At 31.6% G+C, this 6,429-nt stretch overlaps 1 non-coding gene across 1 annotated transcript; it reads left to right on the top strand.

Annotated features, from left to right (window-relative positions):
• Window positions 1–5,708: 5,708 nt before the first annotated feature.
• Window positions 5,709–5,780, top strand: TRNAD-GUC (transfer RNA aspartic acid (anticodon GUC)). The gene has a single exon. It is a non-coding gene; the product is annotated as a tRNA-Asp (tRNA).
• The last annotated feature ends 649 nt before the right edge of the window (window positions 5,781–6,429 follow it).

Here is a 6,429-nt window from a genome sequence, read left to right as displayed (position 1 = left end):
ATAAGGACCTTGGGTAGGTATAACTCCTAATTGCTGACTCACAACTTAAACTACTTTTCACACCTCACACTTTTCAAAACCTCTACTAGAAAATCACCACTTGGTATACATTCGTACTAGAATCATTACCAAGTTATATTTTTCTAAACCGCTTTCAAAATTAAACGAGATAAATACTTTGTATACATTCGTACAAGAATCATTACAAAGTTAAACTCTCTTTTCAAAATATTTTTTAAGCAAATCACAAACACTTTTTCAGACAAACATAAGTGATCCAGCAATTAAGAGCCCATGGATAACCATGGATACAAAGGGTGCTAACACCTTCCCTTTGTATAATGTACCTCCCGAACCCAAAATCTAATTAAGGTCTTTCCTGTTCTTTTCCACCTTTCCTTATTGGATAAAAGAAAAGTCGGTGGCGACTCTTGCTATCCGCGACATTGCGATTAAAAGCAAAAAACACACAAAAGTCAGTTCACCGTATGACACTTACATACCAACATAAATGAGGGATCAAAACCTCGTAGTGCATGGTAAATTTTTTAAAGATGGGTGGATTGATTTTAACAAAAGCTTAAAGATATTTTGTTAGAAATGAGAGAATACTCAACCAAATATCCATCGATAATGAGGGATTTACAACATTTAAGAGGGAGGGCTCCAACTTGGATTAAATCAACAAGTATGCCACTAACCCCTAGTAAATGGAAAGTTTTACACTCAACATATCATGGAATGAGAGAATTACATCTCAACCAAGGATAACTCAAATCTAACTACTTTCTTTTTGAAAAGTTTAAAAGGAAAAAGGCACCAAATGGATAAAATGATTAGAGGAGGTTGTTAGTTCTTTTTTGGTCTTTTTGAAAATAAAGTCATTATGATTAAGTCTTTTTACAAGTTTGATTAAGAAAATAGTTTGAAAATTAATGACATAAGGCAAATGTTTCTACTCATTAAAACAAGTATAAGTTGAAAAATAACAAGCAAAGAAGTTTTGAAAATGAGAAGGAGATTTTGAAATTAAAGAAGAAGGAGGTGGAGATGAAGAGGCTATCTTAGACAAGATTAAGAGTTTTGAGTTGAAAAGATCTAACCCATGGTAAGCATCCACAAAACAATAGTTTCATATAGAAACCCATTTCCTTTGGATTGTCAAGCAAACAACAAAGCCGTAATCATCCAAGCAATTAATAATAAACCCAATGGTATCAAATAAAGATAACCAATCATCCAAGCTAGCACTCCAAATCAAGCAATCTTCAATGCCCTTTATGTGTATCAGATGAAAAATCCCTTGAAACATACTCAAAGAGAAAACATCAAATAATAACAATAAGACCAAAATAACAATTTAGACAAAGAGAAAAAGTGTATCAGATAAACCCAAGGGAGTCTCTCAAGCTTGTGTCAGATGAATGACAGTGGCCATATTTTTGCTCTCAAATTAATAGCATTGACCAAGTTTTTCTTCTATAGCTCAGGAATGTTGCCTACTTTAAGCCCATAAGTCCAAATCAAGTCACATACAAAGATCCAATAGTCCACCAATGTGTTTTTTAGTGTTTTTGTTTTTATTAAGTATTTTAAGATCATAAGACCACAAATAAAATATGATCACAAGCACAAATATATCACAAGCACAAAATATAATGGCTCAAGTGAGCAAAATGAAAACAACCGAAGCATAAACATAAGCCCAAGTGGGCAAAGAGAAAATGACTGAAGCATAAATAATTTGTATGAATGTAAATGACAAAGAATGATAAAGTGCAAGAATTTCAATTGCATTAAAGTAAATAATAAGGAAATTAAATGTTAGTTGTCAAGTTAGTATGTTAATTTGTGCCTTGAGGTAAATTTGGTGTTATGTTAAGCAATCGTTAGTAGGCTTATGTAGAAGCTATACCTATCTGAGGCCGGTCAATAATAATATTGGTGTTAATGCATGCTAGAGATAAGGTATCCAAGACCAAGCTCCTAAAGCATACCACACATAAAAACAAGATGGGATGAGCCTATCTCAATCAAGCTTATGTTGATTCATCTGACACAAGGTCATTGATGAATCAACTAACTAATGATCCATGAGAAGTCATTGGCCAAGATATGATTGGGGAAAAAATGAGATAAAAATGAAGATATGAAATGAAGGAGATCTCAAATTGGTCAAGGGATGAATCTCACGTGATCAATACCATTCATTAATCTTGAGGGATGAAGTTTAAACTTCATCAACCCCCTAAATCCCATGGTATTGACCAAATCAACGCTCAATTCAATCAAGACCAAGGCCAAACAAAAGTAAGGTCAGCATAAAGTCAATACAAAAGCTCACCAAAGTATTAAACTAATTAAACTATTTTTTAAACATTTTAAAAATGAAGAAAAATAAGTTTTCAAAGATAAAAAACCTAAAACCCCTTCAAAACACCAAAGAAATAGCCAAGAGATTTATCATAGGTCAAGTAAGGTCAAAGGACCATTGACTAAATTTTTTGACATTTTTCAAAACATAGAAGCAATTAAAAACTAATTAAAATAAGTTAAAAATCATAAAATTCACCAAAAATATCAAACTTAATCCAAAAATTAATTTTAAATCATAAGGGGAAGAAGAAAATAGTTGTGAATTTTTGGTGTTGGCCCCATAATTTTTGGATAAAAAATGAATTTATGGTGAATTTTAAAATAAAAATCTATTTAAAAAATCAAATTAGAAAAATAAAATAAAACATAAAAACCAGAGCCATCAGATCTCCCTCATTAATTGAGGTGGCTGATCTGATGGTCAAAAACACGCGTTTCACATGTTCCACAGTCAATGCAATCACACACGTGGTAATCATAACCAAAGGTCTTGATTAGAAGATGGAAGAGAGATCCAAGGGTGAGAGCAATGCCACTCCACCACCGGAGCCCTAGCTTCGGTCATCTTCTCCAGTGAGGGTCACCGGACTGTCAAGATCAAACTTGACCAGGAATTCATGGATCATACATCATTTTAAAGGAAAAATTACAAGGATCACAAATATGATCTCCATTTGTTCCATCTCTCACTCTATAATTAGAAAAGTGAAGATGAAAACTGAGGTGTCTGTCCAACCTGAGTTACTTCGAATCAAGCTCAAAACAACTCAATCATGTTGCCAACATTGGTAGGACTTCAGCCAATACAAAATTTAGTTTAGATCTAGAGTATAGAGGGAGAACCGAAGAGATGAAATTTTTAGAAATTCACCTTCTGTGAGCAGCTTCTGAGCTTGATTCTTGATGCAATTCTTCATGATTTCTCTTCCTCTTGCTTGCAGGACCTTAATGGAATGGAAAAGGGAGTGAACCTTTGGAGTTTCTGTTCACAAACTTGAGTTGAACAAAAACTCGATTTCAAAAGAAATATCCAAAGAATTCTACGGAGTGAGGTTATGGAAATGGCTAGCAAAGCTTGGACAGTGTTCTCTTCAATTCTTAGCAAATGCTCTTTGATTTACAGGCCAAGGAAATGATAAATGCACCTTTCTAAATTTGAAGCAAAATGAGAAATTCTTGGTGCATGGGTGCAGGTACATGCCCAATTGATGATTGAAATCCAATCCAAATCGTGCAAAAATGTTGTTGAAGTCATCACACAAGGCCATGCAAATTTGTGCATTATTCGGAGTTCAAAACTAGCTAAAACAAGCCATGGAAAGACCTCATGCGCAAGTCCTTCAATTCTCATCCAAATGATGTGTTCTTGGACTCTTTGAAAATGTATCATCATAAGGAACAACTTTTATGTTGTGAATTTTTCAATTTGAGGGTTGGACCAAGGATAAAGTTGGCCTTGAAGGTGGAGGTATCAAACATACTTGGAAATTTTTCTAAGTTATAAGCCAAATGACCTCCCTTTCAACCTTGAATAACTTTTGATGTGAGATTCAAATGAACTTGGATCCTTCTACAAATTTGTATCCATTTCAATTATATTAAATTTGACTACAAATTTGGAACCATTTGGAGTTTGGATGATGGAGTTATGGATTTTAGAAGTTGAGGAAATTTGCTTGTCAAATGACGAGGACCAAAATGGACCTATAATGTTTCCTCATGGTACATGACCTTGCAAGCAGAATTTGATCTTTCACAAAGAATAAAACTTGAATAAGACATCTTGAAATTAATCATGAAACTTAGATCATCTTCATATCATAAACAATAAAGAAGTTATGGTTCTTGGAAGTTGACCTTCTATCTATGGCTTTCACCATAAAAAATGACCTATAATCTTTCACCATAAAAAATGATTTTCCAAGAAAAATTAGCTCTTGAGGTCAACATGAAAGATTAAGAGATCTTTGTTCTCTTAGAAGCTTTTGTTGTAATATTTCTAGATTATTTGATTAAGTCCTTGTTGAAGGTGAAATCACATTGGTCGGGTGAACTGGAGTAACTTTGAATTTCAAGCGAACCAGGATAAACTTCTGTGTTGATTGCTTTATCTTTCGTGTGTGTTTTGTTTGCAAAAGTTTTTATTATCAGTGAAAACAATTCAAACCCCCCTTGTGTTTTTCTACCTTCATTCCATACTTGGATGAGATCTTACATGTTGCCCTCTTGTTGTCTACGCCTCACGTGTTGTGCCCCATGATTGGCATTTGTTTGTGGCCCGAAACATGCATAATGAGAGTTTTATGGATGAATTTATTGGGGGGAAAATTGAAAAAATGTATTTCTTGCAACCTTGTATGAGTTTCCTCATAAAAAGCTACCCCCACTTATAAACCCCGCCCGAGTCAAACTAGATTTTTACCACATCTCTTACCTATTTTCCAACACAACCTCATATAAACCACACCATTACACGACACCCTCCAACATCCTTACCAACATCAAACCCACTTCATCGTTGATTTTTGTGTTATCCGAAATTGAAATGGATACTAGACACAACAAAGTTTATTTTTAATTGCGACGAAAGATACCCTAAGGGTCATTTTTTCAAATGAGGTATAGATTTATTTGTATTTAATGGTGATGTATCATCATTTTGAATATGTTGTATGAATTTTTATAATTTAAGAATGAACGTATCTGTATTCCATGGTGAAGTATCATCAAGTATGTTGTATGAATTATTTTTTTAAAAAAATTGTTGATTTATAAATATTAATAATTTGTTTTTATTAATACATAAATATAAATAAATAAACAGTCTATGAATTTATTTAATTTTTAATATGTTATATGAATTCAAAATAATTATTGAGATGTAAATAAATTTAAAATTTATATTAAACATTTTAAATACTGTTTATAAAAACAAATAAATAATATATTACTAATGTACATCTCAATCAAGAAATACTAAATATGAATTATTTTGTAACAAAACATTTTCTAAACAATATTTGGTGAGATACTAAATTTAGTAGTTCATTTTCATAAATTATACTTTAAGATGATTATTGAGATGTAAATAAATTAAAAATTTATATTAAACATTTTAAATACTATTTATAAAAATAAATAAATAATATAGATCTCAATCAAGAAATACAAACATACAAATTATGAGCAGAAAAAAGAACAGAACATCAAAATCACATGCAAATCTTATAATAAAGAGAAAGAAGGGAACTAAGTTGGGATGCAATTGGTATCACAGTTAATAAACAAAGGATTATAATTATAATATTCTACCAAAACGACGACAAGAAGATGTCGTTGTAGTATAGTGGTAAGTATTCCCGCCTGTCACGCGGGTGACCCGGGTTCGATCCCCGGCAACGGCGGTTTTTATTCTCTTTTTCATTATTTCGTTTTACACCCATACTGGACCGGATTTTAAATTATTCTGGGCCCGATTAAGTGTTTCATTTCATTTCCAGAACATATTCGTGTACCCCCCACACTAAACAAACTATACCCCTGCAACTTCTTTATATAATACTATCTATTAATCATAAATATGTTTCTACCTCTTTTGGTAGGTTTTAAGAATTCTAATAATCAAATCATTTATAAATTCAACATTACATCAAAATTGTTAAAACTACTATTATAAATACCACTTTATAACAAACTCATTTTGTCTTTATGTTTTTAAAACTAAGTTTTATGAAAATTTCTACAAAAGAACCTTGTCTCATCAGGTACAAATATTTTAAACTTTAATTAATAATATTTGTTTTTTAATTTTTAATTAATTAATATATATTAATAAAAAATAAAATTAATAAAGACAAATTATTGAATACAAAAATAAAATTAATAAGGTTCTTCTTGAATATAGAGCTATCAAACATGACCTTAAGACTGCACATAAAGTAATACAAATTATTAATTGTGATGGACTTGATTTAAAATCATCCCCTTAAATAGTTTCATACCTGATGCCCTATCACTTTATAGACATTCTTTAAAAGAAAAAAATGAACTATT

The sequence above is a fragment of the Lathyrus oleraceus genome, chromosome 5 (assembly GCF_024323335.1).
Source record: "Lathyrus oleraceus cultivar Zhongwan6 chromosome 5, CAAS_Psat_ZW6_1.0, whole genome shotgun sequence".
Lineage (NCBI taxonomy): Eukaryota > Viridiplantae > Streptophyta > Magnoliopsida > Fabales > Fabaceae > Lathyrus > Lathyrus oleraceus.
The sequence above is the reverse complement of the archived record's forward strand: the minus strand, read 5'-3'. Positions and strand labels throughout refer to the sequence as shown.